Source organism: Protopterus annectens, chromosome 15.part0 (genome assembly GCF_019279795.1).
Source record: "Protopterus annectens isolate FY-2018-M chromosome 15.part0, PAN1.0, whole genome shotgun sequence".
Lineage (NCBI taxonomy): Eukaryota > Metazoa > Chordata > Ceratodontiformes > Protopteridae > Protopterus > Protopterus annectens.
The window spans coordinates 332,612,790-332,637,182 of record NC_056749.1 but is presented as its reverse complement, the minus strand read 5'-3'; the positions used below and the strand labels follow the sequence as shown (position 1 = coordinate 332,637,182).

At 38.3% G+C, this 24,393-nt stretch overlaps 1 long non-coding RNA gene across 1 annotated transcript in view; it reads right to left on the bottom strand.

Moving 5' to 3' along the window:
- LOC122790082 overlaps positions 1-24,393 on the bottom strand; it is a 235,008-nt gene that overhangs the window by 46,612 nt on the left and 164,003 nt on the right. Inside the window, exon 2 of the long non-coding RNA XR_006362918.1 lies at positions 12,084-12,254. This is a non-coding gene — a long non-coding RNA (uncharacterized LOC122790082). The remainder of the gene's footprint in view (positions 1-12,083; positions 12,255-24,393) is intronic.

Below are 24,393 nucleotides of genomic sequence, written 5' to 3'. Positions count from 1 at the left end.
TAAGGTAGAAGATGTATAAACCTTCTTTCCCCATCTATCCAAAGCTCTGGCCTCTTTATCTAGAGGAACCGGATTTTTTACAACAGAGGCCTTGACACCCTTAGGTCCCTGACTAATAGCTTCTGGGTCCGCCCTAGGACTCTTATAAAGATATTTATGAGCCTCAGGCACCCTGTAATACCTATCCGGTTTAACAGGCGCAGGAGGCAGAGAATCAGGATTAAGTGAAGCCTCTGAAAATACATCTTCCACAACATCCAGAACAGGGGGTATAGCCAAGGGCCTATGTTGGGGTAAAAGCAAAAATTCCCTAAGCCTTTTCCGAGAATCAGAGAAGTCCTGACCTTCCCACTTAAAATGTTCCCTCATAGAATGAAGTGTCTCTGAAAAAGAAAAATCCTCTGGAGGAGAAGCAGAAGGAGTGGAATCATCTGCATCAGAATCAGAATAAGGAGAGTACTCCTGCAAGTCTTCAGCCGAAGACTCTGAAACATCCGAAGCCTGCTCAAAACTTCTCAACTCTGGCTCCACCCTAGGCCTCTTATCAGGAGGGGGCAAAGAACCTCTAATCAGAGTAATCAAATCTTCTGCCATTTTAAGCATGTGCTTCTTAGGCACAGACCCTGCTGAACTAGGAGTTACACCAACAGAAGCTAAACCTGGCCTGCCTCTGGGAGAAGCCTTGGAAACAGAAGGAGAGGGCCTAACCACCCTAGGAAGGGAGGGGAGTACAGTAACCTGAGAAGCCCCTTCAGCCTGACCTGCCTCTTGGGAGGCCACATCCTGCAAAATCAAAGTCTCCCCCTGAGACTCCAGAGAAGTCTCCGTCGGAACCACCGGTTCCACTGAAGCCTCTAAAGAACCGGCGTCCGGAACGGACGACTCATCTTGCCTGGGTTTAACTGTTTTGTCTTTGCACTTCTTCGTAGAAGCGGGCGCCGGAGAGTCCGACGGCATATTATAATTGCACCGCTTACCGAAGACCAGCCTAGCACAATCTAACCTTCGCTTAATAGTGCGCTTATTGAATCTAGCACAAAAGCGACACCCAACAACGTCGTGCTCAGGCCCCAAACAAGGAATGCACAAAGAATGATAATCCCTATGCGGTATCTGTTTCCCACAAGAAATACAGTTATTCACTTTTTCTGACATCCAGTAATACACTGAGGCAAGAAAAAACCAAAATATTCCCCAACGGGGTACTTAGCCAACTTGGATTCGGTCTGAAACTCCGAACTCGAAAAATTTCAGAACGCCGAACGGCACTTGCAACGCTGCTTCTGCATCGGACCATGCGGCAAAAAAGACTGAGGATATGACGTCGGTCATGCGCTTTTGTACCCTGACGTCCTGATGTCAGTTTTAAGCGCCTTGATCGACGTCAGCCTAATACTTTGGTATTCGGGCCGACCGAGGACAGCGGACTACCCATATGTAAGGACTGCAGCAATGTGAGATGAAGAACATCACATTGGCAGGTTTTGTTGAATGCCACAGTTTTTCCTGGTATGAATAGCAGGATTTCTCTAGGAGCTTGCTTCATTTAAAGGCAGATGTGATTAGATAAAAATGGTTTAAGTGGTTGAACATAGAAGCAATTAAGTAACTATCTAATATATTTATTGTCATTTATAAATCTATTTTCTTCACAGATGAAATGTTTATTATATATGTGTTTTTATAGGAGAATTATTCATGTATTATACACAGCTATATATTTTTAAAGAACATATTAATGTGTTTTTAACTTGAGAGCACACAACTAATTAAGTTAATCGATTGTGATTAATCAATTGAATTGTATATAAAAAAGGGGGAAATGTGTAAGGTTTTGTATCGGATGAAGTTCCATTTGTATTGATTATGAATAAAGGGAACAAAAGAGCTTATAACCTTACCCTGCCTGGTGTCTATTTCTTTTCAAGGAGAAGGTATCCTGTGACATTTTTGTTGTATAATGTGTCGCATTGTGAAATCCATCATAAATACACAGTGTCCACAGAAACAATAACAGTACCTAAGTCAATATATAGTAAATGCAACACCTTAAAGAAACCTTAAGTAAAAAAAAAATATTTTGGGCAATTTTTACAAACAAGGCTTTTGTGATGTCCATAATTAAGGATACTAACCGGTACTGAAAATACTTCAAATTTTCCATTCTCATATCATATTCTGAATTGCTAAAACTCAATATTTCTCATTAAAGCTACTTTACTGAAAGAACCAGTCATGTCACTTTGAAGTAGGAAGGGCAAATATCCCAATCTGTGTTCTATAAAGCCAGCCAATACTTTGCTGAGGTCTTCACATGAAGCCACTACATAATATACAATGTTGCAATCACCAAAATAATCTAACCTTAATACTGGGAATGAGCCACAAACACATCTATTCAAACAACCAACAAGTGGATCTGCTGGCGCAATGATTCAACAAGGAGAGATTAAAATACAGAGATGAGCTATCCTGTAAGATGGAGGCGTATACTCCCTCTAGAGAGCCTGTATCTGACTACTGCCACAGGATTAGGAGAGAGTAGGTAGGGGGTAATGGGTATGAGTAGACAATAGCACCTCACCCATCCTGTGGTGAGAGATGGAGCTTGGCATGGGCAAAACCTGCATGACTAGTGTGATGAGAATGATACCACAGTGCACCAGTTACAGGGACTGGCATGTATGGTATGTGCATGTCTCACCTGTAGTCAGCAACCAGGGCTCACAAGGTAATGCAGAGAGGGTTTGTTTGAGGAAAACCATTTCTAACAGAGGCATGGCAGCTCACATTTCTACTTTGCTTGGTTCTTTCTCCTGATTAACAGACAGTAGGGTGTTAACCACTAGGGGAATGAGCCAGTGCATTCAAGAGATGGCAAAGGAAATGGTAATAAGAAAAAGGGCAATGAGACTAGGTGAAACAGGAAACATTAATCCAACTGTGAAATTAACTAAACAGCAAAAAAGAGCCTTGGTTAAACCAAAAGTAAGACAAAAACAGATGTATACCAAGGAACATACATTACTTTCACTTAAATGCTTCACTTTGCAGTAAACCAGTTCTAGTACGCTTGTGAATCAGAAATTTTACATGTGCCAGTCAGCAAATCTGCAATAAAACAGTCAAAAGTATGGAGCCTAGGAACATGAAGCATAGCTAAACCATTAAACATTTTCCACTGAAACAGTTTAGTTAGCTTCTTTCTTCAAACCAAAAATGCTCATGATTGGCCAAACCCAAAACGAGAAGCAACTCTTCAATAAGTTTATACCAGCTTTGTACTATACAGGCCTAAACACATAGAATTAACATTTGAATAAGTAAAGTTAAACATACCAACTTACTATATCTGGAAAAGCTTAAACCAAGCAATGACATACAATCAATAACCACATGATATGAAGCAATATTATAGCCTCGTGGCATTTAACTGGCAATCCTATGGACCTCCTTATGATGCTCAGATTCATGACATGATCACCAGAAAAATGAAGATTTCAGATAATCTACTAAAATTATGAATGTATTAAGATAACATGTCTTACTTATCTGATAATGAAGATTTAGTTCCTTTATATGATTATTTGAGGTACTTTGATACCCCTCACTGGCCCAGTAATCAAGGAGTCTCCATCCTCACCACTGGCAACAATGGGGAATATACACACTGGGAGGATGACAAGTACACACACAGTAAAGTGCAATTTCCCTAAAGAGCACAGAGATCACAGCGAGTCTGGGGCTGGTTTCTCCCTCTTTCTCCAGATCCCCAATAAGACTCCCCACTAACACAGCCATAGGATTGAGATCTCAGCTAAGTGTCCAGTGCAAAACCGCCAACACTCACTTTGTCCAACCAGTGCTTCATGTCCATGCCCAAGTAGCTGGCACACACACACACACACACACACACACACACACACACACACACACACACACACACCTGGGAAAGGCTGGCACAGGTTTACTAGCTAGGCCCCCTTCTGCCCAAACTATAAGGTAGTTCCAGTTACAACTAGCCAACTTATCAGCTACTCTAAAGTCCTTAACAAAGGTTGTCCAATCCTTCCGTGTAATGTTACAAATAATCCAAATGGTAGGTTGACTATGAGCAAGGCTATTTAGGAGTGGCCTGTACAGTGTCACCAAATACATATGCAAGTACTCTAAGAGTTTAAATATGTCTAACAGATATCAGCCACAAAGATAGGTTTAAATATATTTAATAATAAATAAATAGTAAAAGAACAAGACAATACTTGGTAAGTAATTGGTTACATCAGAGTTCAAAATCACAGAAAGTATTTACAACCTTGCAGGACAGTCTCAAATAAATAAGGAAAACATTTAAGCTATACATTACTATATTCCTATCTGAAGCTAAAAGAGTTACTATGCATTAAAAACTTACTTACAGAAAGGCAAGTGAAGATGAGCGATGAGTGGATGTTCCTGTTAGGTCAAAGAGAAAATGCAAAATGCAGTCTCTCTCTGAGAGAGTTCTTAAATTAATATGAAATATTACTGCTGGGTTAGCTTGGATGACATTGCTTTGTCACCTACCTTTAGTTCCCAAGCTAACCCCCTAATGTAGCATCTGATATCTCCTTTTGAAAAATACATATCTCTCAGATGTTTGCATATCCTGAAAGTTATAAAACACTTCTACACCTCAAACCTAGTAATTACTTTTTTCAAGACAATACAGAAATGTTCTAGATATATACATTTTGTCTGCTACTGCACTGAAACTGAGAGAAAACATTTATGCCACAATTATAAACATTTAATTTCAACTATTTTCTTGAAGTGTCTGCTACTGCACTGAAACTGAGAGAAAACATTTATGCCACAATTATAAACATTTAATTTCAACTATTTTCTTGAAGTTTTGCAAGTTAACTCTATGTTTTAGTTTCTACTGTTAAAATATATACATCTGCACAGGTATATAGTTTATATACATTTTGGTTCTTTTCCAGTAGGGTACACTGTGGACATCCTTGAAGCTCATTACTGTACAAACCCTAGTCAACACACATTTCTTACCTATAGTCTAATATACACATCTGTAGTTCTAATACATTTGTAAGTCAAGCATATGAATCGTGTTGAGATTCGCACATGGCATATGATTATTTACAAAATTCCAAATAGCTGGGCTGGCAGTATAGCCCTATGTCACAGGTACTATTAAGGAACAGAAGGCCAAAGCCTTGAAATGTGAGACACAGATCTCTATATAGAAGTCTGTAAGAGACTAAATACAGAGAGAGGACTGCCAGTCTATCCTATTAACTACGATTTTTAAGTCTCTGATTTGGTTAGTAATGACTCTCTGAAGTCTCTCAAGCTAAATGACATGCTTATACAAAAACATAGTAAAGGTGTATTATATTTAATGATGAGTTTGATGAGACACAAGCAATGAGGAATTGCTACTACACTGGATCTAATAGAGATTAAGGCAGAAGAGGTTGACATCATGGTTACGTTTTTTTTCCCTACAAGCATAAGGTATGGGCTTTGATCCTGACACCTGACAATGTCAGCTACGAATTTTCATGTTCTCCTATGTCTCTGCAGAACTGACATGTACCACTCCACCCATTCACCATGCACCCCCCCCAAAAAAAATATGTGGGATGTTTTCCATCTGATTCACCAAAACGTTGAATGAAGTCATTGACAACAGCAGAGTCTCTAAGTTGCAACTATGGGGGAGATTTATGCAGACAGACCAATTTAGACATCGACTATGGTGCACGGTAGTCTTTAAACTAGGAGACCACAGATCCCAGACTTCATGCCATGTCAGGTCTAGGCACCTGATGTTGTAAAAATTGGCTAAAGGTAGTTTGGTCATGGGTGAAGGGTATGGGTATTTTTCCAGAAAGTGGTTTAAGGTCATGGCCTTTTCCTACCTATGCCAGGGACCTATGCTAATGCTGGAAGAACACTCTATGCCACTATGGGCTAGTGTATTGTATGATGAAAAACAGCCAAGTGAAAACCTACTAATCAGCTGGTTTCCAGTTGCCCATCCTGAATTAACTGTGATAGTTCCATTATTCAAAAGCAGGATGTCAAAACCAGTCAGCCTGCCGAACATGAACTAAGGATTGCTAGGATTGGTACACTTAATACAGGTACTCTGGCAGCGCACAGTTTGAAAGCGGATAACATTAAGGTAAGTAGGAGATTGGACATCCTCTGCATCCAGGAGGTTATAGTATCACATTGCAGCAAAACCACTAGGCATGGGATCCCAAAAGTATTTCTCAGGTGCAGTACAAACTACAAGTGGTGTGTCAATTGTTGTGAGGTAGAGTCTTCTGAAGACAGTAAAGAATATAATCAGAATTCTTTTTTTTTTTTAATTTTTTTACTGGGATCATACACTGCTGATATGTTTATGTACTACCCAGTTTAAATAAATAAATGAAGACAACAGAGAATCAAAGACAGTAAGATGTAGGTAAAAACAGAAAAGAAAGTAACAAAAGTAACAATATACAAGAACTGTACAGTTATCGTGACAGTGACAATGTAATGATAGGGCCATATTCAAAATCTCAGCCTATGCCTCAGAATAGGCTGTGATAGTCAAGAAGAAAGCTAATTCAGACAGCAGTTACAGGACTTACCAGATAAAACAAGACAAGACTAATTGGTGTTGATAATTCTCGTGGAGTAACATATGGATTGGGAGACCATACATTTCCTGTAGATGAGAGTAATTTTGGAAAATTCTGCTGAATAAAGACATAGGCACAAAATGTGGGTGCTGGGCCAGTTTGGTAGCAGGATACCATGTTGACTTTATATTATATCGATCTATAATCTACTAATTTATTATATATATATATATATATATATATATATATATATACACACACACACACACACACACACACACACACACACACACACACACACACACACACACACACACACATACAGCTGGTTCAAAAGGTTGGAGTATTTTATATAAAGTCAACAAGTGCAGGGATACAGTCTGGTTTGTATTAACTAGTTATCTGTCAGGGGTAAAGTGGATGCCTTGCCTTCACCTCTTTTTTCATCAATGCCTGCAAGAAGGACGTTAGGATATTTGGTTCCCCCCTTTCCCAGTGTTTAGGATTTCATCTTTTGTTTTACTTCCCAAGAAGCGGAGTGAATATAGTCTGATGTATTACGTTTCATTTCACAAGAGTTCCTCACTTAATGATCACATAGATAAAGGTGAGATTAGAGTTCAGTATGCATGAAAACAATAATTCTCCGTCAATCTTACACATTCTCTGGTGCTAGGAGAGCGACATTAAGACCTGGAGGAAATTGATTGGGTCTCAGGTTGGCTAAATGCAACATGATATGGAAAGGAAATTGAGGTATGCAAGAAGCTAGCTTTTGCCTACGGTGTATGACTTGCAGATGCAAATTGGTAATATCAAAGTTAGTATTGTGTACTGGGGGGTTAATGATTTAGGTATTGTATTAAAATGCAGGCTGTGGTAATGGGTAATTAAGGATCTATTGTGTTTACTGCAGAAGTTCCCAAGCTTTAATAGTTTTGTCCTCTGTCATCCCAAGGCTTACCTGGAGAGGGGCACTCAAGCTTACACGGTTGTACTCTGCTCAGTGATTTAGTCCCAACAGAATGGCTATGGCACCATTTTCATTAGACTTGTTAGTAGCAGAACACTGTGATTTTCCAGCTTGAGATATGTTTTTTCATAGGCTGGATGGAGGTCACTTAAATTATACTGGTTTGGACAGTTTAATGTTCACATTTCTTTGCTGCTGAAAGATTTAGTGGCTAAACTTACTAGCAGACCAAGTTAATTGTGAACTGTGTAGGGAAAGGAAGATAATAGGACACTATATAGCCAAACTGGTGTGTGATTTAGGGATAGGTAAGCTCTCACCTTTCCCTGTTATTGGCACCGAATTCAATTTTAGGAGGGAGCAATACAGGATGCTGCTTTTGCAGGACATACTACTGCAGTATGAAATAAGTGATCAGTCTCTAACACTGCTCTGGAGAGAAAGCCTATGAATACTGCCATCATGATTATTGCATTTTTCTATAAATACTTATTACATTTCTGTTACTGTACTTGAATCTCCATTGTTCAATAAACAGTATTACAGTTATGCTGTTATGTTTGAATACAAAGCTGCGATCATTCATGTTTGGTCTTGCAAATAAAGTAGTCACTTGGCAATATTGCAGTTGCTATTTTGTTTTCGTGGGTACTGATGGACAATAAGTGTTTGCCACGGAGGATGTTTTTATCCATAAACTTCTACATGGAAGTTGTTACCTATATTTATGAAGTATAGGGAAGGGAAGTTAGGTTCAGATAAGCTATTTAGAATTAGGAAGATGTTGGGGTTAGTTAGGAACTGGAAGTGAGGTAGTCTTGGAATGTAGTTGGGAAGCATGAAAGGACAGGCGTTTTAGGATTCAGTTTCACTATCCCCACCCACCATCACATCTTTTTGTAAGAGACTTATTTGGGGTTATTTTGAGATGGGTGATTTAGGGTTAGGTTAGCCTCCCATTTCTTTGTCATTGGCAGGTAACTCGGTATTCGGAGACAACAATGTAGGATACTTCTCTTGGAGAGAATATTGTTGCCATATGAAATAATTGAGTGGTCTCTAACTCTGCTCTGAAGGGTGAGTGGTCTAGGAATGCTGTAATCACTTATCTTGAGTTTGCATTGTTCTATAAATAGTTACTGCATTCCTCCTGCTGTTAGGATTGAAATTGTATCATTCTATAAACGGTATTGCAGTTACATTATTACATTTGAATAAAAGGTATAATTACTAATGTTTGGTCTTGCAAATATATAACTGCATGTTTTATATATATGCCATATGTCAATTGGCCATTTTGGTGTGGTTATTTAGTTTGGGTAAGTGCCAGTGCACAAAAAGAGGTCTTTATACTTAAAATATGACCTTCTTGCTGCAGTGGCAGATACATTTAATGAGTTTCTTCTTTCCCATGTCATTGCTGATACTCATGATACACAGGTGTACCAGAATGACTGTTCATCTGTGAGCAAAAAAAAGAAAAAAAAAGGCTTTCAACCTGATATGCATCTGTTCTTTTTATGATTATGTAATATATGAAGAGCTGCTGCTTAATAAAATTCCTGATTAAATTAACATTCCTGTAATTTGTTCTTAATTGATTTAACAATTTAATATGGATAATATGGAAGAAGCAAGCATTGCTAGATAATTCTGATAAGTGGTTGGTAGGTCTAGAGAACATCTTTATGATGGCACAAAGTTGCTGCACAAAAAAAAAGAGCTTATGCTCCCCATAGCTATAAATGGAATGTAAAATGCAGTTAGCCATTCTCTCTCTCTCTCTCCCTCTCTAAAGGGTACACAGACAGCTCATTTTTAGCTTCTCTTCCTTAACAATAAATGAAGTTTAATAGTTTTAATCTAGGAGATTAAACAACAATGAAAACTGAAATACCCAGATGAGATACTGGCTTTCCTTAATACTTTTTCTTAATCTGTTAAGGACAAACATTCTTCTGACAGATCAGGCCAAGACAGAACAAAATAAAGAACAGAGTGCCAGTGTGTGATCATCAATCAGTGTTGTGTGTCCCTGGGGAAAGAAGGTCTTAACTTTGCTCCTGAGGCACTAATCAATATAACTGTATGCAGTTTATCTTCCGCCACTGCTACCACTGCAACTACTCCCAAGTATTGACAGAAGTGTCACGGGCCAGTATCCTCGGGGCAAGAAAATGGAGCAGGAACAAGATATCACAGGCCATTTCCTTTTAGCTGAGACATGTCACGATGAAGAAAGGGTGCCTTAAGCTGAAAGCAGATTATACTACACTTCCTGTGTTCCTTTCATGTCTGTTTGATTGAAAGCAAAGCACACATACTGATATAGGAAAGATTTCATGACTGCTGCAGATAGCCTGTAGCTATTTGTAAGTTTTCATTATGTGATAACAGAACAAACTCAAAGTTGTGACTGCGTAAATGCTATCGCATGACAGTGAGTTATTCCAGCACACCAGAATGAGTTAGAAATTGCTTTAAACTTCACAGATCATCCTGAAAAACAGACCTGATAATTTAGCTTCTAAGGAGTGCAGTAATTGTAAGCAACACACTTTTTTCCTATCTTCTGGCATTCTGACCAGTCAAGTGACATTTGTCTGCCTAACAGCTTATTAGCCATTTTGGAAATCTGACAGGCATCTATTTATTTCATGGCATAAATCTAGTAAGATATCAACTATGGGTTATTTGAAAGTTTTGCAGAGTAAAGCATAAACCAAAAGACAGCTGATGTTTCCTATAGCACGTATCTACGAGTAAGGAATAGCAGTGCAGTAGAATGTTCTTTTTCTTCTTCAGGTTGCATAGCGTTTCCCACAGGCTGCTCATTATCTACTGGAAAGTACTCTTTGCAAACTAAAATTACTGTTGGTTTGAGAGAAGTGAGGATTAATTGATTAGCAGCCCTAATTTGCTGACCACTGTATGATGTGTATAGCTTAGTATGCAACAAAAAGGCAGAATAGAAACACTTTTTGAATATTCTATGATGTTACTTAGGGTTAAAAATATTGTACAGAGTTTTTCAGTCTTCACATTTGGTATAGGGTGTTTAATAAATGGATGTAACCCTTTCTGTGATCAAGGTTTGATTACTGGGTTTGGTACAGAGGAGTAGCTGATTGCAGTTGTAATGTGAAAGAGTAGCTAATGTTATTTCGTGCATCTCAGAGAGTCGTGTGTGTGTCTGTGCGCTGGGGCTCATGTGTGTGTGTGTGTGTCTCTGTGTGTGTGTCTCTGAGTGTGTGAGTGACTGAGTGACTGAGTGACTGAGTGACTGAGTGACTGAGTGACTGAGTGACTGAGTGACTGAGTGACTGAGTGACTGAGTGACTGAGTGACTGAGTGACTGAGTGACTGAGTGACTGAGTGACTGAGTGACTGAGTGACTGAGTGACTGAGTGACTGAGTGACTGAGTGAGTGTGTATATACGCAAATGGCTCAGATACATGTGCCCTTTATGAGATCCACAGGTGCAGACTGGAGAAGCTATCAGGACTGACACTTCAAAGAAGTTAGGGCTGACTGTGGGGATAAGTCACTTCCTTGAACAAGTGACTTTCCCCAAGTGTTCCCATTGAACAATAGCTGCTTATGAAGCTGCCGAACTACACATGGGGAAATAGTGGTATACAGAAAAAAAAGTTACTATGCTTAGGATGAAAGCCCACCAGAGCTCACCTCTCATTCTCATCAGCAGCATTGGTACTGCTTGAATAGACTCCACAGCAGGACATCATACGTCTCAAACTCTTGGCACAAAAAATTTGGACAAGGCCAAAAGTAATGGGTAGACAAAGCCCTCAAAATAGGGACACATTTTAAATATTATTCTTATAAACTTAGAATGTTGCTAGAATAAAAGGTTTTGTGTTACCATACATTTCTAAAGGAAATGAAGTCTGAAACTCAAATGCCTGTCATTATTTAGTAAATGCAGTCCTCACTGGTTTGCCACACAAAAAAAAAAACAAAAAAAAAAAAACAAATGTTATGAGAAGCAGACCAAAAAATTAGGTGAAAATCTGGACAGTTGAGAGGTATGTAGGGCGTTAAAAATAATTTTACTGAAAAACCACCACAGATATGGAACACAAAACCCACGTGGATTTGAAAATGTTTTTCCACAGCTTGGGAAGTTGCTACCTCACAGACATCCATATAGTGGTCCCACATCACCTGTACACCATGCATAATGTAATAATTTCAAAAGGTTTCAATACTTTGGGTTAACATAGCATCCTCGTTACTGAGATGGACATTTTGACCAAGTTCAAACTATGAAGTACATTGGTGCTGTGCTGCTGTCTAGATACTACTTCCATAGCAATGTCAACACATCTTCAAAGATTAAATGAAAAGCAAAACATTCTAGAATGATCACATTTTATAGACAAGTGCCATGAATCAAAACGGTCATCCATTTATTTGGTAAAGATGAATGCATTGAAATCTACCCTACCTGAATCTTTAAATTCATCTATGATGGTGTAGCAATGCTAACATCAGAGTGACCAGTGAACTGGAGTAAGCAAGCTCTCTACAATCTGTCAAATCCAGGAAGGCATTTCGGCATCCAGTGCAGTACTAAATACCAGTTGCTGAACATTGCTGTGGGCACAGTAGCAGAGATCTATGAAGAGACAAGCAGCAAAATCACTTCCATATCCTCACTTATAAAATATGTTTGAAATACTCATAAGGTAAACCATAGATATATACTAGGCATACACCATCAACTACATGGCCTACAGTTATTTATAGTATGGTAAGCCATTCTGACTAAAGCAAATCAAGGAAGTGATTGTGTCTGCCAAAGTAAATGTGAAAACAAAACAAACATATAGTTGCCATTTACACTATGTTAATGTGTTCCCTTGTATAGGCAGGGTCCACTGCCCATCATTTCAATTATATCGCTGTAATGAAATAAACTATACTTTCAAGCAAGTACAAAATGATTACAGACATCATATCTCAAGTAAATAGAGACATCAAAACCAAAATTAACATCAGCAAGATGAGTGAATGTAAAGTTCTGATAACACAGATTTTGACTGTGACCTCTGGGTTCTAGCCACTGACCAAAAATAAAACATACAAATAAGACTCGGCAGCCATAAACAGGCACAAACATGCCTTCATGAAGTACTTCATGAAGTATTTCATAGCCTTCATGTTCCTGACTTATAGCAAATTTCAAACAGGACTTCATATAGCTTGATCCAGGCCCATCCTTAATGCTAACTGGTTAAGAAGAGTTCTAAGCATTACTAACTTACGTTTCATTAAGAAAGGGGGGTCCCTAAAAAGAACGTAGAAATGATTTGAATGGCAATAGAACTCATATGCAACCTGAAGTCAGAGTAAAAGAAAAAAATAATCTGAGCAATTTGCCTGCTATATCATCAGAAGAACTAGAGGTACCAGAAATACATTAAACTAATTTTCATTCTTGAAGGCAGAGGTCCTCAAAATGGGGTAATATAAGTTGACAATATGGTGCATGCACTGAAATTACAAAACAGATGTAACAAAATTAGGATGCATGCGGAGTCTACCGTATTACATGAGCAACTTCCCAACACACATGCAATTAACTTGGAATCCTTCAGATAAGTTACAAAAATAGAGGAATATGTTTGGCTGTTTGATCATAACTAGCTTATTATGTGCTAGAGACATGGACACCAAGAAATTCACCTTGAGAGTGAATCTCAAGAGGTGAATCTTGGCATTAATGTTAATTACACATAAAAAATGTTATGTCTGGAGACCTGATCATAATTCTTTGTAGTGCATGGAGCTTTATCTTCTGTACTTCTAGGTATAAATGAAAAAAAAAAAGCTCTAAGTGTCTTTGAAAACCATAAAGCACTTGGCCAGCACTGTCAAATACAGCGCAGCATGCCTTAACAAGCAGTGTTAGAAAGACACTATAACAACTTGTATATTAAAGAAAGTCAGGGACAGGTTACTAGCACAGACAGCAGGTAGAAAGGAATCGGTTTTCAATTTTGTCACTGTCATTTGCTGGACAGAACTGGCAGCTTTAACTGCTTAGTGTGATTCCCCTTCCTAAATGAAGCAGGGAGGTAATGATTAAGATCGGGTCTCAGACTATACTGCTTTGTCATTTTTGTTGTATCGAAGCATAATCATTGCACTCCATACACTACAAATGTTTTTAAGACCTTTTCTTTTCAATGGTTTTGAGTTCCCACAGAAACCATCCATACTACTCAAAAATGCAAGGGGAAGCAGTCACATGATATGGCTCATGCACAATTCATGAACTTTGACTTAAGAGTTTTCTTTCTGATTCACACCTTGACTAATAGGTATTATCTATTCATGTCCTAAACAAGTTAGGGATCCACAAGGCACTTCTATAGTCAGGACAAACTGCCGAGCCACAGCAAGTCCTCCTTTATCCCTATAACTGCAAGTCAATGCTTTACCATTGAACTTGCATTAAGAATGTTCCAGCTTGACTACAAGATGATGGATACATGCCTAAGAATTTAGTTTTAAATCACTGTTAGCAACATTTCTTTTGGGAACGGATAGTGCCAAAGAGAGACACATGGGACTTATTTTATTGCATTACACATATATTTTGTCACAAACAATGTAATTTTTGATACAATTTATTATCCATAGTTCTGCTTCCATAATATTATGGGCAACAGGTAGCATAGTAGAATGAGTTTGTGTTGCGGTGACACACTTAAGACTTCTGTACAAAATCTCAACTTTTCCTAATGCCCATGATCTTCACAATAGTTTTCATGGAAGTGAAGAAAACCTATGAGGTCAAATTAGTTCCATAAGAGACAGGAACTCTAAGTTTTTGTATGACCCAAAGAATGTAGTTTACCACAGAACTATTTCCCATGTAGCTCATTGTTGGTCTATCATTCTCCCGGTTTCATTTAACATCCGATGCCCTTAGGAATTATAGGCTTAAAAATCGTTTTTAAAAAAAAAAAAAAAATCACTGGGGAGCCTTTACTTGTAAGTGTAACTTACATGATAAAAGGTTTAATGACCTGGCACTAGCCAGACACTGCAGAACTAGGGAATACTCTCAAATGGCGTAGGATTTGAATTTCCCATTAGAAATCACAGATAGCTGAAGACAAGTGCAGAACACTAGTGCTTGGAAGAAAGTGCACTAAAGGCAATTTGTAATGAAATCCAGGAAGCACAGCTGCACACTGCTAGCTGTTTTCATCTTCTGCTGTTCTCTACGACAACAATTTATATTAGAAGGTAAATATTCTGTAAAGAACAGTTGGCAGTTATATTCGGGATTGTTATGCAAGTAGAGTTGCTAATAAGATGCTCATTCATTAAAGTGGATTCAGTTTTGTTTAATATGCTTGCCTTCTCATTTTATTTAATATTGAAGAGCTATACCAAATTACTTTATACTCCTAGCAAATGAAGCAGAGATTTGTATTATATTTGTTGTCTGATATGCGACTCAGTAAAACAGATACGCAAAGTGTCAGCATTGATATGTGCCACTGGAAAATGCCATTGATAGACCACTATATAACTGGCAATGAGATAAAGCATTTTATCTGTAAAAGAAAGTTCAGACTGATGGGTATACTTTGTTATTTTAGGAGGAGTCAGGTTAATTTTTCTATCGAGATGCAGAAGTAGATCTGACTGCTGTGAAATGAAAGGTTCTAAAAAATGGCTTAAAATATTCCAAAAAGGCAATTAAAGATAAAAAATGCACATTTGTATTCTGTCACTGTCTACTAGTATAGTCCTCCTACTTTCAAGCATGTAACCTTAATTCCCCTTCCTAAAGTCAAATTTCCCAACTTATATTTAAGACTATAGCAATATCAACCTATAGAAAAACCTCTGCCATACTAGTAAAACATTTGAAAAAAAAAAAAAAAGACCAACAGTTTTTAAACATATTAAAAACTCTGTGTGTTAGTATACAAATCACCAACATGGCTTTAGAAACTTTAATGGACAACCCAATTTACTATCAGCTACAGATACCAGTCAATTAAGGTCTGCAACAGACAGAACATTTCCTAGAGACAGGTATACCTTTCAAAGGTTACCCCTTGTCTGGAGTTGGCTTTTCCATCCATGTGAATCAAAGCTCATCCCCAACTCTACTGAAATGTAACTTGGACCAATAGATTGAAAAATCACAAATGTATCCCTTGACTACCACATATGTCCCTTATAGACAGAGGCAGCCTGCGGATGTTTGTTGTGTACAAGCTTATATCATAACCATAAGATTCCTTGGTGTATTCACACATGCCAAGAATATTTTAGTAAATGTGGACTAAGCTTGGTTAGGCTTAAAATGGCTCTTGGGCTAATAACCTAGTATGTCTACGAACCTTCTTAATGAAGGTCTGACTACTGCTGGTGTCTTACATATTGCTTACAGGACAGATCATTTCAAGTCATAGCTAATAACTCCTTGGATGAAATAGGAACACTATTATTCCACAAGGCTTTGTCCTAAGCCCTTCATTGTGCTCTCTGTGTAATTAATGGCATCACACATGACTTACCTAACCATAAAGTGATTTTGTAAGCATCATGATGCACTACAACTCTTCATGTCCAAATAATCATCAGAAAAGAACCATATTATAGGGTCTATATTAGAACACCGAACATTCAAAATGTCGAGTGTTCTAATATCAACCCTACCAATCGAAAATACCAAACATCGAACGTTCAGAACAGCAAATTTTTCCTAGGGAAAAAATTTGCTGTTCCAAAACATATACACACAGCACAAGCACACCAAACACACACAAAACACACACACACACACACACAAAACACACACACACACAAAACACACACACACACACACACACACACACACACACACACACACACACACACACACACACACACAAACACACACACAAAACACACACACAAAACACACACACAAAACACTCACACACACACAAAACACTCACACACACACACAAAACACACACACACACAAAACACACACACACACAAAACACACACACACACAAACACACACACACACAAAACACACACACACACAAAACACACACACAAAACACACACACAAAACACACACACAAAACACACACACAAAACACACACACACACACACACACACACACACACACCTAAAATCTTACACCTAACCATACACTAAACTATACACACACCACTAACTATCCACTTACCTTAACCCAAACCCTAACCCTAAGGTCCGTCACTATTGCACACTCCTCACACGCACCCTAACCCTAACTCACCTAAGCTGCCCTAACCCTCATGTCAACACAATCGCACACATACCTAACCCATGCCCTAACCATCATGTTCACACAATCGCACACATACCTAACCCGCACTCAGATCGCACACTTACCTGAACCCGACTCGTAACTTTCCAACAGAGCACTGGAAATATCGAAGCAACAGAAACAGACAACCAAATTATTTCCCTAGGAAAGAATTTGGTTTTCTGCTTCTTCGATATTCACAGCGTTCACTGAAAATGGGTCGATATTAGAACACTCAACATTTTAACTGTTCGGTGTTCTAATATAGACCCATATTATACATTAGCTAGCTATAAAAATCCCTCTATGACAAAAAGAATAAGTCAAACAACTTATCTTCAGGAACTAGAATCAGTCAGTATTAAACCCAATACCATTCTCCTTGATGAACTAAACTCTCCAAATATAAACTGGGAAACCTACATCAACATTAGTGCACAAGCACAGAGATTCCTGGACTTTGCCAGTACAAATGCCCTGAAACAATTAGTTGGAGTATCACTAGGAGGAACATCACCTTAGATCTTGACCTACACTCCATAATATGGGAGCACCTTGCATATCTTCATCACTTGTTAGATATGCACATAAACCAGGTTTCTGTGAAAAACAATTGAAACTAGAGAGCCTATCCACTCAAGTTACCATTAGAAATTTCTTTTAAGACTAAATATCTACTCATAATGGTCACATTGGCAAGCTTCAAATCCCCATCGACCCCAGTTAACGCCAGTTAATATGCAGAAACATACATCACCACACTTTACCAGCTTGTAAACAGCATAGATGCAACTGTACCTACAAAAATCTCTACAGTTGAGCGTTATGAGTGGACATGTCTCAGTATGGATTCATCAAGGGCAGGTCATGTTTTCTGAACCTGAAGGATTATTTATTTATTTTTTTTTTTTTCAAAAATAAAGCAATGGATGGAAGCAAAATGGTACACACGACACACCTCGACCTAGCCAAAGATTTTGATATAATTCTCTACTCAGGCATAGCAGAAAAGCTAAATAAAGTGGGAATAAAACCCTATTTCATCTGCTGGACTGCTGATTGACTCACAAATAGGATACAGGAAATCAAACCAGGGCAAGTTACCTCCACAAAAATGCCACTCACTAACAGAGTCCCCTAAGGTTCTGTGCTGGGACCTCTCTTGTTTGGCATCTACTTTTCTATAGTAAAAGCCAATACCCAAAGGCCTCTGGCTGACTAAGTTTTCAGATGACTTCAAGTGAGAATCAGTCATTAAATCTCCAAATGGCTGAACCATCCCTGCAGGAAGGTTTGTCCCAAATAAATAACAGGTGCTAAAGTCTTGGGCAAACTAAATGTAAAAAAAAAAGCATTATTGTATACTTTGAGAAGTCATCCATTCCAGGGACTACCACATTAACTATATCCTTAAGAGCTGACCCAGTTGTTCAGGATTTTGGAACTTAATGTGGACAGCGACCTAACTTTTAACCAACATTTGTCCATTATTGTAAGAAAGTCCTTCTGTATTGCACAGCTTATAAACAAGGGGACTGTCTCTAGATCTAGGTATGTACTCAGTACTCATTAGGCCAATTGTTAAATATAATGTTCCTTTGACCAGACTGGAATGCCCACAAAGATACCTTACTAAAATTATGCAAGGCCTGAACAACATGCCCTACATGGATGGACTCAGAGCTCTGTCATTATACTCGGTTTCCTACAGACTGCTAAGAGGTGTCCAGAGTCTTGTGTACAATGCATCCTGCGATCCATCACTGATACAATTATTGCACATCAGCAAGTCAAATGGCATCAGAAATATTCAGTCTAGGTATCTAAACCTCTTCTGCAACATCAACAGAATGGTTTGTAGGGACAGGTATATCTTGCAGAGAAGATAGCTGCTCTGGAACAGACTCCCCACATAAACGTCTATACTCAAGCATAACTTGGATCTTTGGATGGAAAACAGAAAATTTAACTTAGGACAGCCCCTTTTAATACTTATTTTATTTACATTTGTTGACTGGAAGTGTCCGACTGGATGTAGGTCCATTTTCAGCCGAGGCCTGGGGAGAAAAGCTCCACAGTTAAAATAAACAGACAGTAGTTACATTGGATTACGTAGCTATTAACAATTTAACATAGCAATTACTTACAACATATTTACAGATGAAGAACATAGTACATCAGTAGACAACTAGAATATATCTGTGAAGTACATAACAGACATTAACAAATGTTGCAATAAGAAAGTTCCTGCTGTATAAGAAGTACTAGGCTTATGATCATCTGAGCTTGCTATAATCAAGGTAGTTAGGGGAGTGGAAAGAAAGGTAGTGGTTGGATGGGGTGGGTGATATTAGAGTGGGAGTTGCAAGGGCATAGCCAGCATGTTTTTAGGTGCGCTTTTAGTAAAGTTTTGAAGTGGGTGCATGATGGTATGGAGGCAATTGTGGGTGGGAGGGAGTTCCATAATTTGGCTATGGTGCAAGAGAATAGTGCTTCACCAGTAGTTATTGGCTTTAGTGATCTGCAAGTGATTTTTGTTGCTGGATCTTAGTGGTCTGGTGGTGCAATAGGGTTGGAGTAGATTCTGGAGGGATGGGACATTTAGTGGATGGTTTGCTAGTTTGTGGGTGAGTGAGAGTTGATACCATTGAAGGAGGTGAGGGAGTTCAAGCCAACCCAGTTCAGCAAGTGAAAGACAGTGGTGACTATGGTAGGATGCCCCTGTGGCGAATTGGGTGATTTTGTTGCAGCAGATCTCTAGCTTGTTTAGATCGCATTGCCTTAGGTTGGTATATATTGGAGAGGCATAAAGTAGGGTGGAGATAAGGTGGGAATTTGCTATTGAAATCTTTGCTGCTTTGGTGAGAAGTTGCTTATTTCTGTAGAACGCTCCTAGTTTTTTTGTGGACTTTTTTTATGGTCATGGATATGTGAATGTCAAATTTTAGTTTATTGTCTATTTCCACTCCTAGCAATTTGGTGTGTTCAGTTGGGTATACAGTGGTGTTGTCTTTTGCTGTGATGTTAAAGTGAGAGTTGTTTTGAGTATGTTTGGTGGGTTTGAAGATGAGTAGTTTAGTTTTGTTTGGGTTGAGTATTAATTGGGCATCGGATAACCAAGTTTCAACAGAGGAAAAGGCTTCCTGTGTGACTTTTTGCAGTTTGAGTAGCGACTGGGCTGAGCAGATGATGGTTGAGTCATCTGCGTACTGTATGAGTGTGCCAGGTTTGGTGGCAGAGGCTAGATTATTGGTGAAAAGAGAGAAGAGTAGGGGTCCAAGGATGGATCCTTGGGGAACCCCTATGTAGACAGGTAGTTGGGGAGATATGTCATTCTGCCATACAATGGATTGTTGGCGGTCAGACAGGTAACTCAAACTAGTTGGTGACTGATTGAGAGAAGGATAGGTTATTGAGGACAGAGATAACTTGTTTGTGTGGGACCATGTCAAATGCTTTAGATAGGTCTAGGAAAGTAGCAGAGGAGAGAGAGCCATTGTTTTTATGCTGAAGGATAGTGTTAGTAAAGGAGAGTAAGGCAGTGGTGGTGCTAAGGTTTGGTCGGAAACCATGCTGAGTACTGGAAATGAGGTTTTTAGTAAGTCGGTAGTCTGAGACCTGAGAGTGTATGCATCTCTCTAGTATTTTGGAGAGTGAAGAGAGAATAGCTATGGGGCGGTAATTGGTTAGTTCTGTGGAGAGTCCGCCTTTGTGGAGGGGAATTATATGTGATACTTTCCACAGGGTGGGAACGTAACTTTCTGACAAAGATTGGTTAATCAACATGGATACGGGGTAGGCCAGAGCATCAGCTGCGATTTGTAGGTATTCACTTGGGTGGTTGTCTGAGTTTTTTTTTTATGTTGGAGGTAGGTACAGGAGAAAAATGGAAGGCAGTGGGGAGATTACTAGTTGAAGGTGTGGGTTGGAGGGGAGGGGGGCTGTGTTGTTTAGCTAGTGATAGTATGGTTTGTGTGACAGAGCCAGCTCCTAAATGCATTATTCCAGCCATGGGTCCCTTCATATTGTCTATGGTATGATCCCAGTTATTCTCAGAGAGATAATAAAAACAAGGAGGCAGAAGTGAAGTTCCACACTTTAATATCTAAGAATTAAGTGCTTTCATCCTGGTCCACTGGACTTCATCAGAATGAACGAAATAAATCCATACCCTCCTTTTATACACACAGCTCATAAAAATCATGTGTCCAATCTTAAAAATTAATTAGAACAATAATTCAAAATAATAATAAATCTTTAAAAACTCAGGCAGTAATTCCATTAAAAACCACAACCTTTTTGAATTACATAAGAAACACCTTAAAAATACCACATATGCCAACTATCTATGTAAACATTCAAATAATTAAAAAAAAAAATAGCAAAAACACCAATAGGAAAAGATAAAATTAAAACATTTTCACTGGTCAGTATAGGAAAATTACATCAAATAGGCAGCCTTAAGTCTCAAAATACTTGCTAGGTATATATATATATATATATATATATATATATATATATGATCATTAAGACCCGGGGTTCTGTGGCATTACATCTAATCTGCCATCTTCACTCCTTAAATTCTAACTAATCATCCACAGCCCCCCTCCCCTGGGTCCAGTATCCACATGGTCAGTGATACAATTTTTAAAATGGTGGCTGGGATTTTTTAAATATGTGCTTAATTAGGGCATTTCTTTCATCACATTTCCTTACATCATACAAGTGCTGATAAATTTTATCTTTTAATGTATATATCCTTCACAAAGTTGACATTTTGGGACAGACCACCCCTTTTGTGTAACAATATTTGAGTGAGCTTGATTGTACCAAACCCCTGTATCGAAACCCTGTCCTCCCATCCAATAAATTTACATTAGGGACAATGCCCACATTTTTTCACTTGCCCATTTTCAAACATGTAATTGGGGCTTTCTTATGCAAAGCAATGTATTTTGGCTTTTCCCAGTTAGGGGTCGCCACAGTGGATCACAGGTCCGCTTATGACTGGCAGTGGATTTTTACGGTGTTGGAGTTGCCAGCCCAGTGACCAACCTCCAGAGAAGGCACATCCACACACACACATGCCCCTACCTGCATGTGTTTAAAGTTTACTGGACCATGTTGAAGATGTGCCGACTCCACACAGAAGGCACTCCAGAAGAGAATCAAACTGGAGAGCCTCTTGCTGTGAGGTGAAAACACAAACTGCTGCACCACCGTGGCCATTGGGGCTTTCTCATAACAGCTTGAAACTAATGTCTCATTCATAAACTATCTTAGTTTGTTTCACCACACTGATGCAATCCTTGTCAAATAAATTCCAATTTCTTTGAATAATATCCTAAATTACATAAAATTGTGTACTTAAGGGAATAATACAGGTTGTCTGAAATGAATCCTCACAGTTCATAAAAATTTGTTTACAATTTTTACCCAAACTGTTAATAGTTTTATCAGTCCCTAACAATGGCTTATAAAAGTTTTTCGCAAAAATCTCAGAAACAATATCCGGGACAAATCCCTCTGGGTATCCTCTCTTAGTTAACATTTACATTAAGTTTTTACTTTCTTCAAAATAAATACGAGTATCACAAATCATCCTCGCCAGTCTTATGCACTGCCCTTTCAGCAAAGATTTGTTTTGGTGAAGGGGGTGCCAGCTGTCAAAATGAAACAACAAGTTGGAATAAGCAGGTTTCCTATACAGGGAAGATTCAAATTGCTTTAAATGAACATTTTTGATTGGACTAACTTCTAAATAATTAACTTTTCCCATGTTAGCCTCCATGGTAAACCTTAAAAAGCGGTAGTTTAAGTATTGAAAATATTACTCCAGTTTGTTATGATTATCCTTCCAAAATATAATCATATTATGTAAATATCAATCATACAGGGCCCGACAATCTTTTAATTCATAAGAAAAGACAAAGTTTCTCCCAGTGGACTAATACAATGTTTGCAAATATGGATGTGCATGCCACCTCTATAGCAACACCTTTGATCTGTCTAAAACAACTGGTCTTCAAAATCAAAAAATTTTTCTAGGACAACTTCCATAAGCCCCCTCATGGTGGAGTCTTAGTAGATTAGTAATAGATTCCATGTTAGAATTCTCACTGAAAAACTCGGAGAGCCAATCTATCCATTTCTTTTGCGGAATGACTGTATACAAGTCACACACATTGATTGTAACCAAAATAAATTGGTTCATATATAAATCCTTGGAAACACTGGATAGGAAGTCCCAGTAGTTTTTATACAAATACGTTAATTTCTCCAATAACCCTTTTATTTGTTGATCTATAAACTTAGCAATGGGAAAGGTAATAGATGTCTTTGTGTCTGCTATGGAATGCAAAGGAGGATTCTCCAGACATTTGTGAATTTTGGGGATTTCAAACATAGTTGGTATCCTGGGGTGGATCACTAAAGAAATTGTATTCCTGTAAGGTAATTTGGTCATTCAAAAACATCTCTTCCAACATTAAACCAATGTTCATGGTTTGACTTCAGATATTTTAATGGAATTACTGCCTGTTTTTTTTTTAAAGCACTATTAAAGAAAAATAAACAAACATGTTTAAACCAAAAGAAAAAAAAGCACACTAGTTCAACTGACAAAAATATTTTGTGACAGCCCCCAAATAATAAAACCAAGGTGAAAAGAAATAGTTCTTTTATAGTATTGCCTTAGTCATAAAAATAAGATATGGAAAGTTTTCTTCCTGAAGGAACTTATCTGCCCAACAAAGGAGGAAGATAGCCAACCACTGATACTGAACAGCCAGTAAGAGGAGTGTTGTTCTGCGACAGGAAAGCTCTGAAGGTTTTGGCTCTGAAAGTCTTGGCATGCAGACTACTGGTTTTAACCTTTCTCTTCTCATGCTTCTAATGATCTGTTCTCATGGTTGGCATGCAGACTACTGGTTTTAACCTTTCTCTTCTCATGCTTCTAATGATCTGTTCTCATGGTTGGCATGCAGACTACCTTTCTCTTCTCATGCTTCTAATGATGTTCTCATGGTTGGCATGCAGACTACTGGTTTTAACCTTTCTCTTCTCATGCTTCTAATGATGTTCTCATGGTTGGCATGCAGACTACTGGTTTTAACCTTTCTCTTCTCATGCTTCTAATGATCTGTTCTTGTGGTTGGCATCCAGACTACTGGTTTTAACCTTTCTCTTCTCATGCTTCTAATGATCTGTTCTCATGGAAGCTGTCCAGTATATAAACTATACAGCTTAGGTCTCTACAGCAGTGACCAAATAATAAACATTAGGCAGCTAATGGACTATGACAAGTTGTGACAAAATTTAGGAAATGGAGCTTAGTGATTAATGCATGAAATTGTGTATCAGTTTCCAGTTTAGTTCTCACACACTCAACAGAAACTATAAAATAATGAATGTATATGTTTAAAAGTTAAGATACCATGA